Here is a 14,024-nt window from a genome sequence, read left to right on the forward strand (position 1 = left end):
AGTTCATCAATTTTTTTAGATGAAAATTACCAATTCAGCCGAACGACACTTTTGACCAAACGACTATTTCGGCCAAAGGACATTTTCGGCTATTAAGCTATATGGCCAACCTTTTTTTAGCCAAAGCAACTGTTTGACTAAATGACATTCTCGGGCAAATAACTTTAGGCAAGATACCCTAGCAAAGTCTGAAAACATAATGAGAGCATATTAAAAACATATTTTAATTTTGACATCGAATTGATTCATAATTTCTTTTCACATATGAATCATCATGATTGATTACATATTTTTATCCCTTTTTGCTGTATATTACTAAATTGAATGATATGATATCAAACGGTGTACTTATTTTGTTATCGGAAACCAACATTAACATTAAAACAAGTTATCGATTTTCTTCTCAAACTTTGCTCGGCTTCTACCAAATAGTATTTTCAGTTAAACGGTATATTCGGCCAAACAACTTTCAGCCTTTGTGGTCTTCGGCCAAATGGCTTTCTGCCAAACGACTCTTTTCCGTTCAAAAATTCATTTTCAATGAGGTTTTTGGATATAAACGATACAAAAATGAAATGTCGGAGGCGGCGGCGGCGTGCCAAAAACTGCCACCGGCGGCGGCGCACACCTCTAAATATCATACATGGGATGTCCAAAATAACTAGGATAGGCAAATTTAGGGTATAATCAGATGTATTGTAACTATGTCAATTATTATCCGATTTTGACTATTCAGGGATGCCTGAACTAAAAATTTCATGTTCTTTTATGATATGTTCATGGAAACGACCTTGACCATCAAATACCGGAGATATTCCGGATTTTTCGAAGGTGGGTTCAGTTCCGTACATTTGTGGTGGGTATTGGGATAAGTTGTGGTTAAAAACAAAAAATCCTGTGGTTGTATACAAGACACGACCCCTCAACGTAAACTATGTAAAACTAAACTGAACAAATCATTCCGCTCTATATAGAAGAAAAGGAACCATCCCACCGACAATACTACCCAGTTTTAGCAGCCCCTTCCACTCTGTGATGGAGTAGGGACTCCCAAGATGAATACACCATTAGGAGTTCCAATTTGCCAAATTCACGATCCAGCCATCTTGAATTTTAGTATGGGAGAGCCAGTCGGTTTGTTTTCCCCGCCTTCTTCTCCTCCCCAAACTGGGTAGATTAAAGCACCTAGTATTGTATTCATCTTGGGGACTCCACTGTCTAGCAGCTGGACCACCACATTCATACACCCCAGTTCAATTATTGATAAAACCCTAAAAGTAGGCAAATACCAAGGATTGGAACACGCTGTATAGAGCATGCATGTTGCATGAAAGAACTAAAATTTTCAATATTTAGCGTCGATAATCAAAAATTTCAATACTACTGGCAAATTGGTGGAGAGTTTGCGAATCTATTGATATATAAATCTTTAAAATCCATTGAAAGATAATTATGTTACAAATCTTACATGATTTCGTGACGGTCCCAAATTTTGAAATTTTCATTTTACACCCTGTATCCGAGTCTTCCCCTTAGACGTAGTTTACGTCAAAAAAAATAGTTTCTTTCGGAGATAATAATGACAAAGATTTGAAAAATTTTGTCAGCAACAAAAAAGAAAACAATTTTGTTGTTAACTTTTCATCCCGTTATTTTGCATTATCTCTACAGCAAATTTCGGTTTTATGCTATCGTAGTTTCTGCTTTTATGCAAATATTCGAGAATCTAACTCTTATTATAAAAATAGCATCGTATTCTCGGAAATATCAGAGCATGCAAGGCAAATGATTCTTGTCATATTGTGTTCGGGTTCTGATTAAGGCTTGTTGAGAGATGCGTTTGTCAGCAACAAACTCTGTTGATGACAAAGCGTATATTGTTTGGCGTTGCTCGAATATTGATTCCCTGCTCAGACTATGTCCACGACCTCCGAGTTTTCCCTGCAAATCAGTAGAAGGGGATATATCAGATTTTACCACAAAAGTTCAACTTAATGGACACAGTACTACGTCCCAACAAATCAGATTTTATGCCAAAACAAGTCATTAGACCACTCTATTTCATGGTTTTCCACAGTGGAAATAAAAACCTGAGTTTGTTTGTCCAACAGTGAAGTGTGGTATAGATTCGGTAATTATGGTTTGAGTCCATCTTATATACAATATGAGTGATTTTGGCGCTTGAACTAAAATATCCCCTTCTACATGCTCTCCTGGGGCAACTCGTAGGTCCCTAAAGCGGTTCATTTTTTATTCATATCTCACGTCCTGATCATATAACATGAAAAACGAGCCCTCGAATAACTGGTTTTGGTGCAAAAACTACTGGTTCCCCGGGGGCACCCCAGCGTCTCCAGGATCCTTCTTTTTGATTGGTTTTTCATTCCTGACGTATCAGAAGACTTCTGGAATAATAACATACGGTTCCAATCAGCAAGTGCCCTGCTTTATTTTACAAATTTACGGTTCTGAACCTAACATCGAAAAGCCTGAATATCTCCAGTATCCGATGGTAAAGGTCGATTCCATGAACATATGGTAAAACTACATTCAATTTCTAGTTCAGGCATCTCTGAATTGTCAAAAATCGGATAATAATTGACATAGTTACAACACATCTAATTAGAGTAGAGTGGGGTTAGAGTACGTTTTCGATTTCTTGAAGTTATAAAAAACGGTAAACTAGCAGCACTGCATCAGTTTGACAGGTATTTTGATAAACTGTTGCCATGTGTAATAATTGTAAACGACTTGAATAAACATTAAGGAAGTTAGATAATTTTTAGTTAGATAAATTTTAATATGAAGTTAGATAATTTTTTGGTCATTTTGCTAAAAATAATTGTGTTTCCGCAATTAGTATTTCCAGGGTGTCTACTCGAAATCCGGGAAAAATTCCCTGAGTTTTCCAGTTTATTTTCAGGTTTTAATAAATATCATATGCAAAAATCGGTCTAGACAAGTCAGAATTTGGAAATATAATATATATATCATCATCATCATCATCATCATCATACTTCCAAACTCATAATACTTGTTTGAATACAGAAAACTTTGGAGGATTCTAAAATAATCGAAAGAATTATTTCCACTACTTAAAGTTCTTCCTCTTGCTCGATTCACTCAACGTCTAAACACAAAATATCAGCTTTATCTCCGCATTGCTTCATTGAAAGAAAACAGTTGAATAATCAGATTGAAAATTCTTTTGTTACACTTTCAGGAGCCAATGTTAACAAGAATAAAGGTTCGGGAGGATATACTCCATGTTAATTTCCTTTTCAAAACGCTCCATTCCGGGGGCACTATTGCTGATGATGCATTTTGACTTGTTTTACACAGGCTTTGCGCAAAAATTCTTGTCTCCAACAAATAATCAAATTAGCTTGTGTATGTGGACTGGTTCTCCGATTCTGTTTTAAGAGCACTTGTATCAGATCGCGATGAGCTTGTTTTCGTTTCGTGGCATGTAACGATTGTAAGAGACTTAGTCTCTCATCTTTATCGTCTATCGTCTTTATCGTTTTCAATTGTAATTAAAACTATTTCTTCAAACTCTGCGTTTACTTCTTTGATTTGATGAGATAAAGAGCTTTTCTTGCAATACCTCGAATTAGTTTGTTTATCAACTTGAGCGGCCATTTCATTCCACTATCTCTTGACCTCTACATCACCCGAGTCACTTTTCAATACTTTTTTGGCTTCGGATTAAAGTTAACCAAAATGGCGACTAGCCCAATTTAGTCAAAACTTTACAGAACCTTTGTGTGCTATGATAAATGATAGTTTAGACTTTTTAGGCTTTCCTCCTTGAAGAGTATCGAGCTCATAGAAGAGAGCTGTGTTAAGGACATTTGAGTCTATATGCAACTACAAATCATTTGTCCAATTTGTCATCTATTGAGCCCGGGTCAACGATTTCGTATTTTTTTAAGCTTCGTACCACGTTGGAGATAATATACTATGATAAAAATGCTGTTTCACTTACTAATTGTTGACATTGATAACAAATTCAGAAACTAGTGCATCGAAAGTTAATATCATTGAAATGATTTATCTAAGTTAAAATGTTGCACAACATTCATCTGCGTGCACTATACGGAAGCTATATGTCTCACAGTTACTAACATTTTTTTTTTTGAAAATCGTTATATTCTTCTCAAGCTTTCTCAAAATGTCCACATAGACTTCCAATATTCCGCAACTTCCATGTTCGCTTCAAAATATTCTTCTAATCAGAACTATTTTCAGAAACACATAACTCGTTATGGACCTTCCCATTTTTTAAAATCTTTAATCATCAGCCATAAGGTAGGCAATAAAAGTGTCTGATCCAAAGGTTTTTCTGTATCCCTGAAACTTACTTTAAGTTCCATGCATGAATCTTGTGATGAAAGGTGTGTTGAAAGGTTCTTAGCATTCCATGTTTAAGTAGTACAAGAATATTCATGAAATATTGAAAGGTTTTGAGCCCAGAAGTGGAAACTCGTGTATCGTTTCATCATACTAAGATTTCCTCATTATTATGAACTCTTTAGAAGAGCCATTAAAAATTTTGTTGGTAGCCTTTATGATAGTTAATATGATTGCACCTATATCAATTAGTTAAAAATCAATGACACGTTTCCGATAATCAGAACAATGTATGAGTATGCCACAATACGAAAAATTTGTTACTTAAATTATATTAAATACATACCTGAAGGCCTGTGCAAAATAATCCAATGATTGTACGCATTATTTCTGTAACAACGTGTAATTTGTTCCATAATGTTTGTGTATAGTCACTTGCATTGCATGCTGTAAATTGATGAGTCACAAAACTTTCCAATTGTATTGCATCTGAATTACCACCTTCATACTTGAATACTTTTATCATCATATGACCAAAGAGCGCTGAAAAGCGCAGTCTTTCTAACAAAGTTCAATTTCAAATTCGGTAATTCCCTTCCGTAGTTCTGCTGAAAGTCTGAAAAGAAAGCAACATCAACATATCAAACATATAATCTCTATTATATTGATGTGTCATTAACCATAAGATGATGTTGTCTGAATCAAACAAAGATGAACTTTTCTTCCAGTTGGTTTTTACCTGCATCGTACAACTTAATTCACAATTAAACCATTATCATCTGCAACAAAGTAGAAACTGTTAAATGAATAATTTATTTCAATTCATCTCGTTCCGCAGGTACCTTTGAGGCTGACTTGAACCCAGACCCTTTTCGATGGATGTTTTATACGATTGTGTTGTGCAGCGAACGCCTGCCAACCAAAAATGGACGACAACGGGCCGTAGTAGAAACAAAAATGAAGGAAGCAATCTTCCAATATCGAGCATCCTTGAAGGCATGCCTTGTATAAACCAATCACAGCTGAAAGAAAGAAGAAAATATCAAAACAGATCTAAATTTATTTCTCTTTTTAACTCGTATCTATTTGGATATTATTGCAATTCTGGTCATCATCAAAACTCTACTAACTATTATTAATATTACAAAGCTTTTTGTGTTTAATATGTTTTGCTTATACATTTCGGATTGAAGAGAAAATGCGACTTTCGACATAGAAAAATACTGGAAAAATCTTCAAGCAAATAGAGATCGAAACGATTCAATTGTAAATAGTACCCAGCAGGTTGTACTTCCTTTTTTTTAGAAACAAATACAGAAACCATCCTTGCTATAGAACGAAAATCGGATTCTGTTACACCCCTACACACATGCACACCGAAATAGATTTCACATCTTCAAAATGTTTAATCAAATAACAGCTTCTAACAGAGTTATATTTAATTCTTAACAAACAGATGAAACTAGAAACAATTGCAAACGAGTCACACTATTATTTAGTTTGTTAAGAGTTTTATTCAGTTTAGTAGGAAAAAAAACCAACTCCCACAGCAACCCGTATGCAAGCACACCGGATAACACTTACTTGTTGCAATAGTTGTAGGATTTAGCAGTAACAGCCACTCATTTTGCGTGAAGTATACCACAGACAGAGGAGACGCGAAGGAACATAACTACCACGAGAGGAACGTTTGGAAAACGGACCGTCGGTGGCATAGTGGAATGAAAACCGAACAAGTTTCACATTATTGTCTAAGTGTAAATGGATTTTTCAACGACGATATATTTACTTATTATTCCATTATTATCCCCTTCTTGTAGCGATATGATAATTATAAAATAAAAACAGCAAACAACACAAACAAACACACGGTACACACTCACCAACATGGAAAAAAAGACAAATATTGGAGAGTTCCGTCAAACAGGAAGAAAGATACAAGTCACCGCGTAAATGAGAAGATTAAATTTATGAAATAAAACAAACAGCAAACAAAAAACTAAAAAGGAACAGCCGAAAACAAAACCATGTACATGAATATACATAGATATCTATATGGACACTGAAGATGGATGCTGAATAAAATGAGGAAATATTTTCCAAAATCTAATTTCGGTCTCTCCTTTTCTCTCTATTCTGAAATTGATCCCGAGGAATTGTTTGAATATGTGTTCATCAAACTGGTTCAAACCACGGTTCTAATATTAGAAATGTGTACATTTTGAACGTATTTCTGTAAGTGAGACTCGTTCAGCTGCTGTTCACAAACCCCTAACAAACAATGATGCCTTGAGAGCATCCTACCGGGTACCATTCTGTGCGATTCGAAGGAAGTTTTAAATACTACCCAAAGCAATTTCACCCTTCTGTAACCTTCTACATCTCCTCGCTCAGCAATGAGCATTATTAAAAACAAGAGGAAGGGCGAGTCTCTGAATTCTCCACTTCCTTCTAAGAAACAAGGTTTCAAGACCGTCCTGTCAAAGCGCGGAGAAAATAGAAGGAAGCTGCAGACTTCAGATGTTCCTTCTAACTCTAACATTGAATATAATTCTTCTCCTATTGAACTTAGCCAATCGGATTCCGCCAGTTGTGGTATCTGTTGCCGAATTTTCTGGCTTTAGGAATGAGATTTTGAGTAACCTTCAGGGGATCAAGGTTTCATGTCAGATTGCCAGGAAGGGTGACTGCCGCGTTTTGCCGGGATCCTTTGAGGATCGCAAACGTCTTCTTCAGTATTTAACTGAGAAGCGCCATAAATTCTTCAAATACTACGACAAAACTGAGCGATTGTTCAAAGTCGTATTGAAAAGTCTCAATTACTCGGATTTTCACCAGTCCAAGTAATTAAGATGAAAAAAAAATCTCGCTGGTACTTCCCAGAGGGGTATTTCTCAAGAATTTAATTTAGTTCACTTCAACAAAGTAAAATAAATAATATACAAAGTTTGGAAAAGGACTGCACTATGTCCCATGTCCGTGTTACATGGGAATATTTCCACAGGCCTGGGGGAAATTTCCAAAACCCCACTCAGTGCCGTAAATAACAAAAGTGGGGTCACGGAACTAAACATTGCCATATGGATGCTAAATGCATGATTTGTGGTGGAACCTCTCACGCCAAGGACGCCTGTCCTGCGAGAGAATATTCCAATAAATTTAAATGTGCCATGTCTTTCACGCAAAACGTTTTAAGTTCCCGTGCAAAATTGATGACGGGAAATTCCAAAAAGATCCCAGGTTCGCCGGGTAAACATATTACAAACGCCTAAAATCCGCGGTCGAGCAGTTCATACCCACCACAATCAACGTTTCTGAAAATTTACTGGCGATGAATGAATTTCATCCACAGAAAAAATTTTCATGGTAACAATTACTATTTTGTAGACTACGCCATGTTTTTAAAACAACCACAAATTTTCAGTTAAATTAACCATGCATTCAGACAAATTCACCACTGATTCAGTGCATGTAACAACATTCCACCAGGACCACAGTTGATTTTTACTGCGCGCATGGTAAAATCAAACGGGTTTGTTGTCTGCTGAAAATCGTCGGTGCGTATTCTTAAATTAACCCTCGGAATGGTAGTTTCGACCGCAACATTTTTTTGCGTGTACCCGTTGCCATTCATCAACGGAAAATAACGTTCGTTCTGACGATTCAGGTAGCATGTTTGCTTGCTTCCGATTTTCTAACTGAACAATTGCATCATATGGTTGATGCAATGTTCAAAGCAAATACCAAAACTAAAGCTGTTCAGGTTGGTATCAAATTTACTCAAAAAGTTGTTATTGGACTTCGTTTTATGGATCCAAATAATTCTTTGAAAATTTTGAATTGGAATGCCCGCTCTTTAAAGGGTAAGGAAGATGATTATTCAACTTTCTATCAGTTCATAATGCGCACATTGCCATTATAACAGAACTTCTTTTAAACCTGGACTCTTCATCAAAGAGAACTTCTACAGTCAACTCAATGCCGTCGTAGATAGAATTCCGAAGGGTGATCTGTTTGGGCGACTTCAATGCGAAGATCGGATCCGACAACTCGAACCATGAGCGCATTATGGGACGCCATGGTCTCAGAGAAATGAGCGAAAACGGAGAGCTGTTCGCAGAATTTTGTGGTAATAACGACATGGTGATCGGGGGATCGCTCTTCCCTCATCGACCGGTTCACAAGGTCACGTGGGTCTCCCGTGACGGCTTTACAGAAAATCAAATCGATCACATCTGCATCAGCTGAAAATGGAAACGGAGCCTTCTTGATGTACGGAATAAATGTAGTGCCGATACCGCGTCTGATCATCGCCTCCTCATCGGCGAAATACGCCAGCGCATTGCGCGCATTCGGCGGCAGCAGGAAAGAGTTGGACGACGATTCAACACACCCCGACTGGAAGATGCCACGGTGAAACGGTTCTTCGTTGAATAACTGGAGACGCGTGCTGCAGATATTCCGGAAGGTGGCAGCGTGAAGACCAATGGACCGCCATCAAGAATGCCTTCATCGCCACCAGCGAGAAAAATCTGGGAGAACTGCGCACCCAGGGAAAACAATGGATCACCGATGAGACCTGGAGGAAGATAGAGGAGCGAAGAGAAGCCAAAGCCGCGATAGAGCGATCGAAAACCAGAGGAGCCAAAGTCTTAGCCCGTCAACGATACGCGGCTCTTGAGAAAGAAGTAAAACGCTCATGTCGACGGGACAAGCGAGCGTGGGCAGACTCTCTGGCCGACGAAGGAGAGAAAGCCGCCGCAACCGGGGACATTCGCCTCCTCTATATCTCACGACGCTTAAGCGGGGCGAAGATGAATGCAACGATGCCTGTAAAAGACGCGAATGATCAGTTATTGACCGACCCAACTGACCAGCTGGTACGCTGGTTCGAGCACTTCGAACAACTTTTTCAACTGCCAGCCAGGCCATCACCACCTCGGCATGATCTGCCTAGGATCCGACGTATAACACGCGTCAATACCGAAGCTCCATCACTGCTAGAGATTCAAACAGCCATCCAAAGCATGAAATCGAATAAAGCCCCAGCTGACCCCATGACATCCGCTCAACTACTGCATCGTTTATTTCGTAATATCTGGGACACCGCAACTTTCCCGGTCGACTGGATGCAAGATATTTTAGTGAAGGTGCCCAAAAAGGGTGACCTGGCGAGGCATTATGTTGCTGTGTACCATTCTCAAAGTTCTGTGCAAAATTATCGTAACCCGGATTCAGGAGAAGATCGATGCGACTCTCCGGCGGCAGCAAGCCGGATTCCGTGCCGGAAGATCTTGTGTGGACCATATTGTCACGCTCCGCATCATTCTGGAAAATCATCGGCCTCATCGAAACACAGTACGAGACCTTTTCGTGTAGAATACTGCACAATGGGGTCCTGTCCGACCCTATCCGGGTCGTAGCTGGTGTGAGGCAAGGATGTATTCTATCCCCGTTACTGTTCCTCATCGTAATCGATGAGATTCTGGTAGATGCGATTGACCGTGAACCAAACCGTGGGCTGTTATGGCAGCCTATAACCATGGAGCACCTAAACGACTTCGAATTGGCTGATGACGTTGCACTCCTCGCGCAACGGCGCTCTGAAATGCAGAGTAAGCTCAAAGACCTTGCCGAGCGCTCCTCCTCGGCAGGTTTAGACATCAACGTCAACAAAACCAAATCGTTGGATGTAAACACGGATACTCCTTCCAGTGGAGAATGTTGAAAGCTTCCAATATCTTGGAAGCCAAATGGCGTCAAACGACTGTACCAAGATCGACATAGGCGCACGGATCAAGAAAGCAAGGGCTGCCTTTGCGAGTTTAAGAAATATCTGAAAAAACAGGCAGATAAGTGAAGGCACCAAAATACGAATTTTCAACTCCAACGTGAAATCTGTGCTGTTATACGCTAGCGAAACATGGTGTGTATCAGTGGAGAACACTCAACGGCTGCAGGTGTTCATTAACAGATGCCTGCGGTATATAATTCGGGCCTGGTGGCCTCACAACTGGATCTCAAACAACGAGCTCCATCGTCGTTGTCACCAGAGGCCGATAGCAACAGACATTCGAAATCGGAAGTGGGGCTGGGTCGGCCACACTCTACGTAGGTGCGGAAACGAAATAACAAGTAACAAGCATTAGACTGGAACCCAGCGGGACATCGCAGCAGAGGCAGACCCAGAGGTTCATGGCGGTGAAGCCTCAATAAAGAAATAAAAGAAGTCGACCGAAATCTAACCTGGCAACAGGTTAAAGCGATAGCCGGGCAACGCTCAGGATGGAGATCTTTCTAGTCGGCCCTTTGCACCACCGGAGGTGTACAGGATCCATAAGTAAGTAAGTAAACTCTTCATCAAAAGAGATCCAAATTATTCTATTAACCGAAATGATCGAAAAAATTTTCAAACCTTGGGTGTTTCTGTTGAAACAAATTTTGGACAATAATTCTCTTTTATTGCTGCCTACTTGCCTTTCCAGTGCAATGGGCAGCAAAGGAATTTGTTGAGAGCTGATCTTCAAATTCTAACTCGCAACAAATCCAAGTTTTCCATAATTGGTGACTCCAATGCCAAACACCGTTCATTTTATTTGATTGTTCTGCGGGATATTATACTATTCAATATCCCAATGGACCAACTTGTTTTTTTCCAGTCGAAATCCTTCTACAATTGATTTAGTTTTAACGGATTTAAGTCAGCTGTGTGGCCGATTTGTAACTCATGATGACTTTAACTCTGATCACCTTCCTGTGACTTCTGAAATCTCACAAGAAGCCATTAACAATCCAATCAGATCTACTTTTAATTATCATAGAGCTGATTGAAATTTATATAAAAACGTGTATCAAAAGGGATTTTGATGTTGGTACATATTCCTATCAACTGTGATATTGATAATGCTCTCGTAAAAAGATATTTTAGTTACCAGATAAAGATTGTCGCTTCGGTTCCCTTTGTTCTGCTGTCCGAAACATGTGTGGTACCTAACTGTCAAATCGTATGTATTTTTCCTTCATTGACATTTTGATCCCCTATCCTCGCCAGCAAAAGATGTCCCGGACAGCGACGACAGCGACAATCTTTATCTGGTAACTAAAATATCTTCTCTCTCGTATCTTTGACAAATTTAATTGCCGAAGCCAGAGGCATTGCAATTCCTAAATGTGAAATTATCAACTCCATTATTATTGACGACGATCTTCAGCTACTGATCCGTCTTAAAAATGTGAGGCGAAGGCAATACCAAAGAACTCGCGATCCCTTTTGGAAATTAACGAAAATTCTTTAAAAAAAAACTCAAAAGCCAATTCCAGCGCTTAAAGAGGGGAATAAAATTTTATTAACAAATTGCGAAAAGGCTCAAAAACTTGCTCAGCAGTTTGAGAGGAACTGATTTGGATGAAGTGAGATCTATTACTAGAAAATTTAGGGTCTGTCTCAATTGGATAATTAAACTGAAATTAAACTTAGGGTCTGTCTCATTTGGAGAATTAAACTGAAATTAAACTTAAAAGTGACATTTCAATAATTAACGAATAACCCTGCTCGCAGAGCAAGATTACTTTTGACAGATATCGAATCATTTAGCATCGATGTCTTATTGGAATTGCTGGATAGCACCAACCATTCTTATGACTGGGTGATTTTCTAATTTTCGAACTGTCACTTTTAAGTTTAATTCTCCAAATGAGACAGACCCTTAGAAGTGACATTTCCATAATTATCAAATAACCCTGCTCGCAGAGCAAGATTACTTTTGACAGATATCGAATCATTTTCCATCGATGTCCTATTGGAATTGCTTGGTAGCACCAGCCATTCTTATAACGGGGTGATTTTTTAATTTTCGAACTGTCACTTTTAAGTTTAATTCTCCAAATGAGACAGACCCTTAAAAATATGAAATCACCGGGTGATGATGGTATTTTCTACTTACACACTTATCAAAAAACTTCCTTTATCCTTTTTGATTAATTTATTTCACAAATATTTTCAAATGGCATACTTCCCAGATGAATGGAAAAACGCCAAAGTTGTTCCAATTTTGAAGCCGGATAAAAATCCAGCTGAGACTTCTAGTTATCGTCCAATCTAAACGAATCGGTGAAATGGTTCACTTCACAGCCTTAGCACAGACAAACAGACGTAACAGCTTGAACAATTTGTTTCAAAATCCATCGCCCAGTTATTTTACCACCACCTAAGGGGTCGTACACTTATTACGTAAGCAATTTTTCTGGGTTTTTCGACCACCCCCTCCCCCCTTGTGAGATTTTTTTCATACAAAAGATTTTTTATTTATATGGAGCGTAAGATATTGACAGACCCCCCTCCCCCCATAAGTGCTTACGTAATATGTGTACGGCCCCTAACGTGCATGTTGTACGAAACAAAGTTTAGTACGACAATGTCAACAGAAGGTACGAGTGTGAGATGTCAAATACAAAGGTATACGATGCGCGCGCCCCTGGATGTGAAACTCGCAAGCAGTTGAGTTTAAAACGACCGTTGAGCTCATGGTTTATGGGAATTTCCTTAGTGTTACGTCTGTTTGTCTGTGGCCTAAGTGTAGTACATTTGGCCAGCTAAGCGCGATATTTTGTGGCCGCTTCATGGGGCTCTTCCAATTCGCTCTGCGCGGTCCACTTGACCCGCTCTGCGCGATCATGAAGATCCGCTCAGTGCTATACACTTTTCCTCTGCTGTTTCATTTTCACATCACGGTGCTCCCCTGACCGTTATTAACAAAAAAAATCTCCATCAAAAGTAATACCCGGAGCTGAATTCTGGCACTAAACTGCATCTCTGGGTGTAATTAAAAAAAAATATCGTAGGGCCCTTTTTGTAGTTACGCCCTTTTGGAGCTGCAACTGCGTTATATCGAAGAAACGCAATATAAAATCTCGTCAAATGCATTTTTTCCTGCTTCCAAGGTGGCGTCAGCAATAAAAGAAGTTTTTTTTGTCACTGCCAGTAAAATTTCATGCTAAAGTATTAGCTACTGTGCTATGCTATGCAGAGGAGTTTAACCTAAGAATAATTAAAAATTAGGAAAAGTTTAATATTATTTTACATTCATTTCTAAACACCTAAGAATGGTTAACCCTAATTAAATCTACAACTCTCCACTATTGTCTACTCCGATTAAATTCACACATGTCCTCTATTGGAATCAATTACAGCGTGCAAGAGTTGGGCTTTATACAACTTTGACGTATTTGGCGTTCCATATCTTTCCCATGTTGCGTTAAAATCGCTGTGGACGGACTCCGATGCCTGCTCATTGTGCCATCCCAGCCCATGGCCGAATGTATTACAAAATTATTTTACATGGAATTTTGTGATATGGTATTTGGAGTTATTCGGGAGAACCAAACTATCCCATGAAGCAACGAACTTATCCACATGAAAAGCAAGAATTGTAGACATTTTGAAAATTCTTCAAAACCTTTGAACAAAAAACACAAATGTTAGTTGCATATTTGTTTGTTACTGTAGCTCCACTCATACTTACGTCAACAAACTTTGTTAAAACCGCCTTATTTTGTAGAATCTCCGCAGCGTCAAGAAGATCGTGGCATGCCCGCCCAGTGATGACGTATGTACGCTGAAGATGTCAGACATGCGCCTGATTTACCCACAAATCTGCCCAGTCTGGGCTCAA

The 14,024-nt window shown here is 39.0% G+C and overlaps 2 protein-coding genes and 1 long non-coding RNA gene across 3 annotated transcripts in view; 1 reads left to right on the forward strand and 2 right to left on the reverse strand.

Annotated features, from left to right (window-relative positions):
- The window catches only part of LOC134207402 (uncharacterized), a 20,251-nt gene extending 15,317 nt beyond the window's left edge, over positions 1–4,934 (reverse strand). Inside the window, exon 1 of the long non-coding RNA XR_009978367.1 lies at positions 4,700–4,934. This is a non-coding gene — a long non-coding RNA (uncharacterized LOC134207402). The remainder of the gene's footprint in view (positions 1–4,699) is intronic.
- LOC134207400 (zinc finger protein ubi-d4) overlaps positions 1–6,463 on the forward strand; it is a 20,001-nt gene extending 13,538 nt beyond the window's left edge. The window contains exon 2 of the mRNA XM_062683124.1: positions 5,192–6,463. The gene's annotated coding sequence lies outside the window, so the exon portion shown is untranslated. The remainder of the gene's footprint in view (positions 1–5,191) is intronic.
- LOC134207399 (vacuolar protein sorting-associated protein 16 homolog) overlaps positions 5,237–14,024 on the reverse strand; it is a 22,955-nt gene continuing 14,167 nt past the window's right edge. The window contains exon 7 of the mRNA XM_062683122.1: positions 5,237–5,375. The gene's annotated coding sequence lies outside the window, so the exon portion shown is untranslated. The remainder of the gene's footprint in view (positions 5,376–14,024) is intronic.

This window comes from Armigeres subalbatus, chromosome 1, assembly GCF_024139115.2.
Source record: "Armigeres subalbatus isolate Guangzhou_Male chromosome 1, GZ_Asu_2, whole genome shotgun sequence".
NCBI lineage: Eukaryota > Metazoa > Arthropoda > Insecta > Diptera > Culicidae > Armigeres > Armigeres subalbatus.